Source organism: Ambystoma mexicanum, chromosome 9 (assembly GCF_040938575.1).
Source record: "Ambystoma mexicanum isolate Mex_15411 chromosome 9, UKY_AmexF1_1, whole genome shotgun sequence".
NCBI classification, from domain to species: domain Eukaryota; kingdom Metazoa; phylum Chordata; class Amphibia; order Caudata; family Ambystomatidae; genus Ambystoma; species Ambystoma mexicanum.
In genome coordinates this window covers 576,759,132-576,772,541 of record NC_090931.1, presented here as the reverse complement: position 1 = coordinate 576,772,541, position 13,410 = coordinate 576,759,132, and the positions used below count along the sequence as shown (strand labels likewise).

Below are 13,410 nucleotides of genomic sequence, written 5' to 3'. Positions count from 1 at the left end.
AGAGGCGCAAATCCCTGCTCATGAGGCTGAATCCGAAGTTGGCTGAAATGTCAGAGAGAGGGGGGGTCCCTTCGGCCCAAGGCAATCTGTTTGGGGATAGGTTTATGAAGGATCTCTCAGCCTATGTGCACACGTTCACTGCTTTGGACAAAGCTCAAGCTAACATTAAGAAAGTCTTTGCCCCTAAGGTTTTTGACAAGGCTGGAAAAGGTAGAGCCCGCTCCTCTGGCCGTTTTTCCCAGGGCTCTACCCGTCCCCGCCAATACACATCAAGAGGCACACACAATTCTTCCACTGCTCAGGGAGCGACTGCCCAGTTTTACCCTCGAAGAAATTCCAATTGAAGAGGACATGCCGGAAGGAGTGCTGGCGGATCAAGAGGAGCATCAGGTAATGCCTCAGAAATTTAGGGGGCATATGGGCCAGGTTTCTTTCCCAGTGGGAGGCTCTCAACTCGGACCCTTGGGTGTTGCAGACAGTAAAGGGGTTTCAAATAGAGTTTTACTCACCCCCGTGCCAGTTCTCCTTTCCCCTTCCCTTGGTGTTCGACGAGGTCAAACAGCATCTGATGGATGTGGAGGCCAGGGACCTCATTTCCACGGGAGCGGTAGTCCCAGCCTCTTACACAGCCTCTCAATTTCTGAGCTCGATTTTTCTGGTTCCGAAGCCCAAGGAGGGTTTCCGTCCGATCATAAACCTAAGGGCACTCAACTCATTTGTAGTATACCTTCACTTCAAAATGGAGGGGATCCATCTGCTCAGGGATACCCTTCTACCGGCAGACTGGATGGCCAAGTTAGACCTCAAGGACGTGTACCTAGTGGTCCCTGTCTTCCCTCCCCATCAAGAGTTTCTTCAGTTCCAGTGGGGGGGGGGGTGCATTTGGCAGTTTTCCTCCCTTCCGTTTGGCCTGTCGTCAGCTCCCTGGTGTTTCACCAAGTAAATGAAACCAGTGATGGCTCACCTCAGATCCAAAGGGATTCGGATAATAATTTACCTGGACGATATGCCAATTTTAGCTCAAAACTCTCACACTCTTTGCACTCATCTGGAGGTTACAGTGTCCCTTCTCCAAAGATTAGGGTTTGTCATGAATGTGAAGAAGTCCATATTGAAGCCTATGCAATGTTTCCAATTTCTGGGGTTCAATATAGATTCAAAGCGCTGCATCTTCCTTCTCCCAGACTGCAGGCTCTCCAAGATAAAGAAGGGCATTCGTCTTCTCCTCAGGAAGGGGAAGGTCTCCCTCAGGCAGTTGGCAGGGGTAGTGGGGATGTTGTCAGCATCCATTCAGGCAATCTTACCAGCCCCCTACATTACAGACCGTTGCAACGCCTCAAAGCCAAACACCTGCGCAAGTCTCTGTCTTATTCGCAATTGGTGGTGCTGTCCCACGAGGCCAGGGTAGAACTCCTTTGGTGGCTCAGGCACGTGGATGCCTGGAATGGCAGAGCAATTTTTGGTCCCTCTGTGGATGTCATTCTGGAGTCCGATGCTAGCAGAGCGGGCTGGGGAGCCAGGTTAGGACAGGTCCGATTCAGAGAAAGAACTGCATATCAACTGTCTGGAGTTGTTAGAGGGCTCTTTCGCTGTCAAGAGCCTTCTCAAGGACCAAGGGAGTTGTTGTGTCCTCCTCTGCATGGACAATGTGGCGGCGGTGAGATACATCAATCGCCTGGGGGCACCAGGTCCAAGGCCCTAGCAGATCTAGCGAGGGAATTTTGGCATTTTGCCTGGATCGGGACAATGTCTTGAAAGCGGAATATCTTCCTGGTGTCAGCAACGCGGTTGCGGATTGGAACTCCATGCATCTGCAGGACAGAAGCGACTGGATGTTAGATAGGGTGCTCTTTGCCAGGATTTTGTCTCTTTGGGGTCCCACTGCAGTAGATTTGTTTGCCGCAAGGCTAAACTGCCAGGTTCCCAGCTTCTACAGCTGGAGACCAGATCCCTGTGCTCTAGCTACCAACGCATTCCTTCAGGATTGGTCGGGTCCTCTGTCATATGCCTTCGCTCCCTTTGCCATTATAGCCAGGGTGCTAGTTCAGGTATGCAGGCAGGCGGCAACTCTTGTGTTGATTGCCCCCTTTTGGTCTCCCCAGGTGTGGTTCCCAGCCCTTTTGGAGTTGGCGGTGGACATTCCTCGTCTTCTTCCTCTCCATCCCCAGCTACTGTCAGATCCGGCGGGTCTCCCTCGCAAGCTGGTCCTTCAAGGGCACCTCTCCCTTATGGCTTGGAAGATTTCAGCTCTTCCTGGTGCTTCCAAGGACTTTCACAGGACTCTGTGTCGATCACCAAAGACTCCTGCACGGCCTCTATTAAGTCAGGATACTCTTCAGCGTGGAACCGCTGGGTTGGCTGTTGTGTGGCTAGACATCTTGATCCCGTTTCTGCCCCTCCAGTAGAGGTAGTTAATTTTCTGGTGGAGTTATTTAAAGAAGGTAAAGCTTACAGGACTATAAATGGGTTCAGATCTGCTATTTCAGCGGCTCACCTTTTGGTTAAAGGGGAACCTGTTGGTAGAAATCTTTTGGTACGAACAGCTTTAAAATCCATTCGCATTAAGGTCCCACCAAAAGCGAGCTATTCTGTTCTCTGGGATGTTAACATGGTGTTGGATCTCTCCCGAGCCTGGCCTCATAATGAAAACTTGTCTTTGCAGCAACTATTTTCAAACTGCCAATGTTGTTACGTTTGGTGTCTATTAAGAGGGTCTATGATATCAGAGCGTTGTATGTGGACAATAAAATGTTCACCCCACAAGGGGTCACTTTCTTTATTTCAAGAAGAACTAAATGTTTGATTTCCTCAATATCTCATCCAGCCTTTCCAGAAGATTGTAAAGTATGTGTTATTAAGTGTTTAAAATGTTTTGAGTTGAAGACAGAGGGTCTTAAACCTCTGAATACCTCTCAGCTGCGGATTTCCTATAGATAGCTCCATAAGCCGGTGTCCCTTTCCACTTTGGCCAGATGGTTTAAGTGGGTCATGCAGGAGGTGGGTGTTGACACGTCCTCCTTTGGTCCCCATTCAGTTAGGGGTGCTATGGCCTCTAAAGCTTCTTTTCTTTGGGGGTCGTATAGAGCAAATACTGAAGGAAGCTGATTGGTCAAGAGAATCAACTTTCAAAATGTTTTATCATAAGCGTATTGCTCATGTTGCAATTGATGTGATCCAAGGGCTTTGAACTTGCATAATATGAAGCCTCCTGTCTTGACATAGAATGGTTAAACCCCCGCACTAACGTGAGAGGGGGTTTAGATTCTGTTACAGGAGGCGAGTATTCACCCACCCACTCTTTTTCTGTTTCTTAGAACACCCTCCCACCCTGTTCTGTTTCGTATTCTTTCAGCTTTCGGGTAAGAGGTCCTATTCAGAAGAGTTTCCTAGTAGTTTCAGGTTGCGGAAAGGTTGAGATCCCTCCAGTTTCATTGGATCCTTTTCTCCGCGCTACACAGTTGGATCGTTGCAGTGGGCGTTTTATGCAGGACAGCTGCAGAAAGAGTAGTTGGTGTTAGAGTAATGGACCTTTATGGGGGTGGGTCTCGGCTCATTGGTCATCCACAGGGCATAACCTGCCCTCCATGTTGGAGTGGGGTGTTCCCCTTACACTGTATTTGAACTGTGTTCTAAGTTTATGGTTTAAACTTTTTGTTTGCAAAAGTTTTTTCTTTGCTGCTGTGGTTCAGGAGTACAGATTGTAATGCATAATACTTGCCTCCTGTCTTTAATAGAATCTAAACCCCCTCTCACGTTAGTGCAGGGGATTAACCAGTCTGTCTCTCAGAGTAAGCGGGTGTCATAAACAGACACACACAGACTAAAAATACTTCAGAGCGTTTTACATCAAGAGGGTCTCTGAGTTGGAGCCCCTAGGACTAGCATGCGCTCAGCATTAGGACCTTTCAGACCAGGAGAGGCCCAATCCCAAGTCAAACCCCCGTGGAGTAGGGGTTGGTGACAACCAGATCCCCCCAGTGTAAGCGGGTGTAAGCGGAGTAACAATCTAAGAACCTCATCATTGGGGTGGCCATTGAGTTACCCAGCACAGACTAATAAGGCAGCGGCACTACAAATGTCTATGAGTCAGAGTCTTCTGTAGTAGCAGAGGTCCACAAGCAATGAGATTGCCGTCTCAGGAAATGAAAAGATAACAAGATCAGAGCAACCAATATTATAAGGGTCTCAGAGTCTTTCAGACAAGAAAGCTTTCATTGCCAAAACCTCTCAGACAAGGAACATGTGAGGGCCCCTCGTACTAGAAGGGTGCCTGTGTAGGAACCATACTAAGGGTGTCATTATGGACCGAACGTTACCAGCGCCTGATATCCCATTATTCTGGTCTCGGGGGGATAGCTCAAGGGCAACATGCTCACCTTGGAAGTAAGACAAAATGGAGCACCACAGGTTCGATCCCCGGGTCCGTGCTTAGAAACCTCTGGGTAGTAAGCATGTTATAAATAACCTATCATCATCATACTGGGATATTACAGGTGCGGGCAACATCTGTCATTTCCCAATCCATGGAGTCGCAGTAGACTCCATTGAGGGAATTGCTGGTATTCTGGTGCCGGTAATAATGGCTTTTATTTGCCAGTGGGGGCCCCCTTTACCTCCAGCTCTTTGTTGGAGGTAAATCAGTCAACCCCCACCAGCAAACCTGTAGTTTGGCACTGCAGGAAAAGTGGTGGTAACGGAATTACTGCCACTTTTCCTGCACCGCCAAACTTATAATGAGGCCATAATAAGTGTTGGCACCTCTCAGAGTATTACTATTACGAATCCCATTACTAGAAGGATGTTAAAGCCCAATAGGCTAGGAGAGTGCAATATCCCATCAGCTAGGAGAATGTAAGGTCCCTTTTGCTAGGCGAATGTAAGGTCCCCTTATACTAGGATGTTGCCAGTGTAGGAACCATACCGGGATGGTGTGAGTGTCAGTTCCCCTCAGATCAATACGATCCCAGAATCAGAGTCCCCTGAGTAGAGGGGCGTCAAAGCCCAACAAACTAGGATGATGTAATTTCCCCTCAGCTAGACGAGTGTAAGATGGTGAATGTCGGCACTCTCAGACTAGTATGGTCCCAGAATCAGTCACACCGACTAGAATGGTCTCAAAGCCCAACAGCCTAGCATAGTGTAAGGTCCACTCAGACTACGGGAATATAAGGTCCCCTAGGACCAGGAGGGTGCATTTGTAAGAACTACACCGATTAAAATAGTTTTAGATTCGACTAATACAATCCTTAACTAGAAGGGTCTCAAAGCCCATCAGACTAGGAGAGTGTAAGGTCCCCTCAGCTAGCAGGAGGCCTGTTTCAGAACCGCCCAAACTAAAATGGTTTGAGCGTTAGCAACTCTCAGACTATTAAAGACCCAGAATCAGAGCCCCCCCCCCACCCCCCGACTAGAAGGGTCTCAAAGCCCATCAGACTTGGAGAGGGCAAGGTCCCCTCTGCTAGGGGGGTGTCTGTGTAAGAACCCCCCTGACTAAGATGGAGACACCAGTAGGATCTCAGAAGAGATTTAGAAACGCTACAAAATTGCCTTAGAAGTAAGTCACTCTAGCGGCCCTGCAAGCAACCAAAACCGTGCATGTTCAACTTCCTATTGCTCATGTAGACATGTCATTCAACAGGGAAGATGCTAAAATGCTGTGAAGGAAGAGACACAAAACAGATAATATCCCATGAATTCCGCCCACTTCTTATGATATAGTGATCCAAAGCTGCACCCTATGAAACAGCTTGTATACAGCACTTTTCCTTTACAGTTTTGCATTTGAATCTTAAGGTACACCACATGAATGTAACTAAGCAAGCCTCCTGTAACAGCTCCGCGATGCCCGAGGGCTGTTGCGCGCTTTATAAATCCAAATAAATAAATAAATAAATGCATTCGTGCTGTTAATATATGCTAGCGGTTTTCCCAACCGAAGTCAAGTGCACTCCAGACTTCATTTTAAAATGGCTCCCCCACACATCAGCCTAGGTTTAATAAAGTGTACCCCATTAAAATGTATAATATTGGCATTGGTGATGTAAAGTATGGCAGCAAGCAGTGCATTCATGGAAACGCCATTGTAAGCTCTGTTTATTCTTCACATGGCCTATGGCCAATGCCCTTCTGCACTGTCTGATTCAGTGCTAAGCGCACGAGAGAGACCATTAAGCCCTTACCTGGTGACAGAGTCGTTTTAGCAATGGCTGTGGGCCGCTTATGTTTCGTTGGCTTTACGTTGGCGCGAGGAGGCACCCACGGTTTGCGTGGAGGGGGAATAGTTTCATAGTTTTGAATCCGGGCCACATCCTCACGCTGCCAGAGTGTTGCTGGCCTTTCAGGCCGCCACGTTGCACGCACATCCCTTGTCGCAGGATCAGTTTGCTTTGCACTGTTTCAGGGAGGGAGTAGCACACCGCACCCGGAAACGTAGAACGCAGGGTCGGTGCCACGCGCCCTGGCACATGTGTTCAGGGGTGGACTGTGAATGAAAAGAGGCCCTGGAATTAATTTTCAAAGGGGCCAAATATTACACATTTTCAGCAAGCCTAACCCTTTTCCTATAATAAAATGTGGAAATAAAATATATAAATGGACAAAAGAGGCGCAGGGTGTAGAGGCCTGTCGGGAAATCTACAGAGTTGCCTATAGGCCAGTTCGCCCCTGCATGTGTTACCGGGTCACGCATGAGTGACCCCGCAGGGTTTAGATCCAGTTGAATGCGCACACCATTCCGGGTTTACAAGCAGATATGAAAGCTGTGGCTAAAAGCGGAGCCCTTAACATCTGAACTTCACATCTGATGGATCCGGTTTAGTGGTTAATGTTATGGGGCTGTCTGCGGGCACGGTACGATGTTCATTCATTCCCTGTTTATTTTCGCTGTCTTTTTTTCCGCAGCACTTTTTGCCGAAAATGTTTTGCTGAAAGAACATAGAAAAATATGGGGGGTGGGAGAGGTCATATAAAGGGTAGGGTGTGGTTGGTGTCTAGGGAAACATAATAGGGGAGGAAGGTTAGGGGGAGCCCCCCCCCCAATAAAAAAATATTGGTGTTTTTTTTCAGCAAAAATTTTTGGCAAAAAGTGCAGCAAAAAATAAAATGACGAAGAATTAACATAGAACCGTGGGCACACGGGCTGTCCCGTTAAGTGTTGGGTGCACCCAGCACTTTCTTCAGTTGCCGTATTCACACAGCGGACAACAGTTGCTGGGGGCACCCAGGCTTACAACGTAGCTGGACAGTGATCCAGGGGCACCCAGGTCTCACCCACAGAGCAGGGATCACCCACATCTAAAGGGGGCTGCCGTACCGTGGTCCCACCGCGTCAACCTGTATGCAATAAAAGACACAGGGCCTCATTATAAGTATGGCGGTAAGGCAACAACGGTGCCGGTGCATCCAACGTCCCCATTCCCATTGAGCCCTATGGGGCTCAAATGGGAAAGGGATGTACCGGGCCCAGCACCCGCGAAAAGGCAATTACCGGGTCCGGCTGGGCCGGAATAGCCTGGTAATTGCCCATTTGCGGGTGCCGTACCCGGATGCGAGTTTGGAGGTAGCCTTACCGGTTTTACCCGGAAGGCTACCTCCAACCTCGTAATGAGGCCCACGGAGACAGAAGTGCCAGTCATCGAGTTTGCCACCATACTAACTGCAGATGCAGGCTGACACAGTCCTGACGCGCATTCTTAAAGGGGACCACACGACACTTAAGGGCTTCCAAAGTCAGTGGCGAGGTGTGAAGGTGGTGAGGTGAGGCTGTATATCTTTACTCTATAGTAGACAAAGTGGGGAGGTCTCCACTCATATAGTTGCTGGAATATAGGATTCATGTCAGGGTTTCGTGAGCTGACTTTCGAGGACTAGAAATGTGCTCATTGGGGGCCTTGATGAGGTCCACCTTACATATGGAACTACAGGAACAATTGGTATCCCCTCTTTTGACTGCAATCTGAAGATCGTGGGCAAAAAGAGGGCGCACAGTAAATGCTGCAGACCCTTGAGCCACGCCCCACGCTTCACACGAGTGCACACAGATCCTAACAAATCCCACTTGGGTTTTAAAGCCATAGTCATTATTTCATAAAACATGCAGCATTATGCACGGTATTACCCAAATTGACCTTTTACAATTGACCTTTTGCACAATTGACCTAATTATAGTGGTCCTAATTGACCTTCTGCACAATTGACCTTTATATTATTTTAGTTATTTTATATATGTATTGGGTTGGTTTTGGATTATAAATAATAAAAGGGGATTGGGCGGGGGGTTGCAGGGGGTTTTGGATTGGGTGGGGGATTGCAGGGGTGTCCCCCCACATATATGTCCTAATTGACCTTCTAAATTAGGTCAATTCTCCCGAGGTCAATTGTGAAAAGGTCAATTAGTATTCAACCTTATGCACACTTCTCACTTCTGATCACCCCATTCACATTTCTTAAGGGACAAAAGTCCCTGCTAGTAGTTCCCCCTCCCTCCCATCAATGTCTAATGGCTCCCATTGCAATGTTGTGTTGAAACAGAGCAACGCGTCAAGTCCCTGCGTGCCACTATCCCGGTCTGGATCTTAAAAGAGCCACAGAGGGGGCAAGCTGCCCCCCACCCGTCAGCTCAGTATGCCACTGGGCAGTGATATGCAACCTGTGGCTCTCCAAATGTTTTTGGCACTGATTTCCTTGATCCCTCACATGATCTATACTGGCTAGGTCTGAAAGGAGCTGTTGTCCAAAACATCTGGAAAGCTGTAGGTTGCAGACTACTGATATATGGGACGAGGTACCTCCACCATAAGCTATAAGGATATTTATTTATTGAATTAGATATATTTATAGCCACAAGGCTTTATATATCACAAAACATACATCATATACAAGTAGTCCTACAAAAGACTAAAATTACACGATTCTTAAATACAGAGAGCAACTACACATTAAAATACATTATTCAATACATTTTAAAATCGCCACAATCTTTACATAAAATACGACAAGATGATAAATTAGATTAATATCATTGCCTCTCATAAAAGACATCCATAATTCAGTGATATGCATCATATCAATAGCATTATTAAGAGATTTAAAAGATTTAGTTCTTAACACAGTCAAGCTTTCACAGTTCATAATTAGGTGATAAAGTGACTCATGAACATCATTACCACATAAACGACATTTCCTCATTTCATGTGGAATACCAACAGTATCTCCTTTGGTAGCTAATGCTTCCGTCATATTAAATTTCATTAGAAGATATGTACAAAAAGGGCTAGTGCTAGGATATGCTTCAATATATTTTGGAGAGGTGGTTCTGGTTAAATACTCTTCGAGATATGGACCACTATTTGACTTTGAGGCAATATTAATTACATTTTGCTCGTTCCAACAATCAAACACTTTCTTTTTTATATCTCTTTTTAGTGTGACAATCATTAACAACCCTGGAGTACACCCAGGCAACCATTTTCTATAAGGATATTATTGTGAATCGCTGAGATGTTTTATGACAAAATGGAAGAGTGAGACAGACATCTAAGTTCCTTTACAAGGTTACATAACTCCAAGTTGACTAGCAGCATCCATTTCACATATGGTAGAGGGTATTTTATTCTTTCTACCACATGGATGCACCGTTATCCCCTTTAGTACTCGGTCACTTGTTTACTCTGATGCAATAGAGCTTCCAGTCGTTGATGTGTATAATAAGTGTAGAATCTGTGCAGAGGAAAAAAAAACACTAATATGCAGCTTGCAATGTGTTGTAAATACATATTTTAAGCATAACACATTTAAGAGCTGTTTTGTGTTTAAATATGGCTTTCACCCCTGCTGTGGGGTGTAGAAATGGCCTTTAATGGCCCACCGGACCGATCCCAGTTAGGCCCTTACGAGGGCTGTGAGCCGGTAAAGGCAATGTCTGCCACCCACAGCGGGGGTGAAAGCCATTCACACCTCAGGGTTTATCCAGGGTACGGATGTTGGTTTTTTCCTTCAGGAGATTGGCGTCGCTTGCACAGCCAATCTCCCGAGGAAATAAAAATGAAAAAAAGATGGCCACCACCATAGGGAAAAGGGACTAAGTACCTTTTCCATTACTTTGGCAGTGGCCCGGGAGATGTTAGGAATGCTGGGACCTGAGCACAAAACTCTGGTTCAGCAGGTAAGTGGGGAAGGGCTAAGGATTGTTTTGGGGAATGGGAGGGTGGGAGGCAACAGGGAGAGGCTCGCCCACTGTTCCAGCCAACTGATTGGCTAAGCATCCTTGCGAATAAGTGATAACATGCACAAACATTGTTGCTCAATTGTGTTAAACTCCTACAGTTCATAAACCAATCATACTACCATGCATTACACATTTCTGTATCAATTAATTAAAGTGGAAGGCACAGAAAGCTACCTCAGAAAGAAGGAATATGGAAACTAGCCGTTGCTTTGAGTGCTCCAGTGACAGCTGGAATTATGTTCTGTGTAGGCTGTACCAGCAGGCTTTGCAGTCACATCTCACTTCTAATATGATTTATTATGTATGGTAGAGTATGTTATTCCTCATAACACATTGCCACACACTTTGTGATCCTATTTAATACACACCTGCTTGCTTAATCTGATGTAAGATATCTTCCAGTTGTTTATACAACGAATCAATGCAGAATCTGATTGGATTAAAACAAAAAAAACAAAAACATTAGGAAGCTTGTAATGTGCTGCAGGAAAATAGTTTAGAAGCAGTTTAATAAAATACATCTAAAAACGATTTTGTTGTTTTAAAATAAATGATAACATGCAGATAGATTTTGACTCTCCTGCGTGAAACACCAGCAGTGCATAAGATGAACATATTACCACAAACAGTTCCTTATGAATGAATGGCTGTAAAGCGTAACGGAAAGATACGTCTTGAGGAACAAAAAAAATGAAAAGTGTGTCATGGCTGTAGCTGAGTGCTGCAGTGACAGCTGGAATTCTTCTCTTTGCTGGCACAAGCAGAGGGCCATGTGCTGTCACAGTGCAACTGCAAGAACTGAAAGCAGTTACAGTATTGATGTCATGCTCTTATTAAAGGACATTAGTGATGTAAGTAGCCTGCAAAAGAACATGATTTACAGGCTTTTGGATTGAGTATTGCAGGCGGCCCTCTATTAGAGCTAAGGTTATTACACAATGTGTTGCGCCCGGATGTATTTTGTGGGTAGGAAACATGTTACAATAGATATTTTGTGCAGATTAACATTGTGTCACACTTAGATAGAATTGTGAAGATTAGCCATGCGCCACCTCCAGACAGAATTGTGACAATTAGCGGCGCGTCACTTTTAGGTAGAATTGTGAAGATTAGCCATGCCTCACATTTAGATAGAATCGTGAAGATTAGCCACCTAGAAGAACTTTGAGAGTACCCAATGTACTAACCACCCCTCTCCTGCTCCTCTCCCCCCTTGTACAAATCGGCTGTACAATTACACACATTGTACAAATACACGCCAAACTACACATTAACACACTCCCAACATAACTAACACTCACATAACTGGACCTCACCCCTACGGACAGAACAAGCCAGATGCGCACAACCATAACCTTACATTCCAGCCAATTTACACATACAACACACAAACACACACCCAACATAACAGACATTCACTTACAGCAAACATCCCAGGCACTGGGCCGCACCCTTACGATACAACAAGCCGGTGCACGCAATCAACCCACCTGCAACCCAACACACACAGGTGCCAGTTTCTCCTGGTTCTGATCCTATCCTATCTCTCTACCCTCACTAATCAAGCCCGTCCTCTTTCTTGCAGAGTCACATGAGCGCCTGGAGACTGCCCCTGGGTGTTAGCGATGCACAGTATAAATCAACATAACATAACAATGTAACGGTACTCAACTTGTTGACCTCAGAAGGGTGAAGCACGTGAACCTCCTGAGCTATCTTGCCTTCTTACTGCCATTGGATAAACATATCTGTCCTATATGCCTGTCCTAGATCTGGAATCGGAGTGGCGTATTTTTGCTCCGGACATGGAATAGCTTGGGAAGGGATAGTAAAGTTGTGAGATGAGGCAACATGCAAACAGTCCAAAACTGTGTGTCCGGCCTTCGTCGCCTACTTGAGGTTTGGAGACAGGGCATGAGGCGAACACAATCATACTGTCAGTGGTGCTGACTAATGGAACCGAACCAAGAGGCCTGTTCCAAAATGTGTAGAATTTTAGTGATGTTGGGACTGCCCAGTCGCCCTCCCCCCCCCACACACAATTAAACTAGTTATGCTTATGTTTTTGGGATCTCGTAAGGCCTTCATGCATTGCCCCCAGCCCAGTCCATAAAGAGCTGTTTATGTTGGTATCCAGTCATTGCATCGAACACAAAGCATTGAATAACAAAAGCATCGGAAAAAAGCATTGGAACAAAAGCATCAAAAAAAGTATCAAATGCTTTTTTTTCAAAGGTTAAGGTTTTATTTTAATTATAATGTGTAAACATACAGGGGTTGGGGGCTGTTAAAAAAGAAATGAAAAAAAATGCATTCAATGCTTTTTTTTGTTGCTTTTTTTAGATACTAAGGCATTCGATGCAATGCAATCACTATAAACCTTTGTGTTGCTGTGGACATGTCCATTCTAATGAATTAACTGTTTATTATTAATGAAAACCTAAATTAGCATGCTTTGATTTCTATAGATGTGTTCCTGTGGAACACATTACCCATTTCATTTGCTGGGACCCTCAGTGGCCTGAACAGCATCAACCCCTCAAATCGCATACTGTCGGGAGACGTGTGCCCATTTGTATCACTATCCCCCCGACTAAGTACACATTTCATTGCGATTCAAGAATTTAACACTATAAAACATCAAAGTAATTATGTAGGATTTACTGGAGTGTAATGGGTGTGCCGCGGAGCCCACGCCATGGCAATCAGGAGAGCTGGACCCTCAGGTAGAACACAACACTTCGAGAAGCCCATCTCCCTCCCCCGCATAGCAGCGACAACCCACGCCAGCCTTCCACATGTCAATACAGAAGCACAAACACTGACACCCTCCACCCTGGCCAACTCCCTATTTACCTACCCAGGCCAACCTCCGCTTGCCCTCTGAGCCTGGTTGCCAAGAGCTAAGATGTCAACGTGGTGCGTCACCTGCAGCCTGCTTTATTAGGCAGGAGTTATCTTATTGGCCTTGCAGGCAGTCTTGTGACCTTCAGTTGCGCTTCCATTCATTCTTCAACCTTCGTGTCTCTTTTACCCGCCAAACAGGGCTCCAGGTAAGATTTTGAAGCAGGAGTATTTTACTCCCTCTTTTTTAGTTGGGAGTAAGATGACTTTTTAGGGAGTAAAAATGTACGTCCAATTTCAAATAGGAGTATTTTATTAGATAGTAAAAATATGTCTTAACG

The 13,410-nt window shown here is 45.8% G+C and overlaps 1 long non-coding RNA gene across 1 annotated transcript in view; it reads right to left on the bottom strand.

Annotated features, from left to right (window-relative positions):
* Positions 1–13,410, bottom strand: part of LOC138488298 (uncharacterized) — a 223,070-nt gene that overhangs the window by 181,619 nt on the left and 28,041 nt on the right. Inside the window, exons 2-3 of the long non-coding RNA XR_011274631.1 lie at positions 10,594–10,655; positions 6,180–6,481 (exon numbers count right to left, since the gene is read on the bottom strand). This is a non-coding gene — a long non-coding RNA (uncharacterized lncRNA). The remainder of the gene's footprint in view (positions 1–6,179; positions 6,482–10,593; positions 10,656–13,410) is intronic.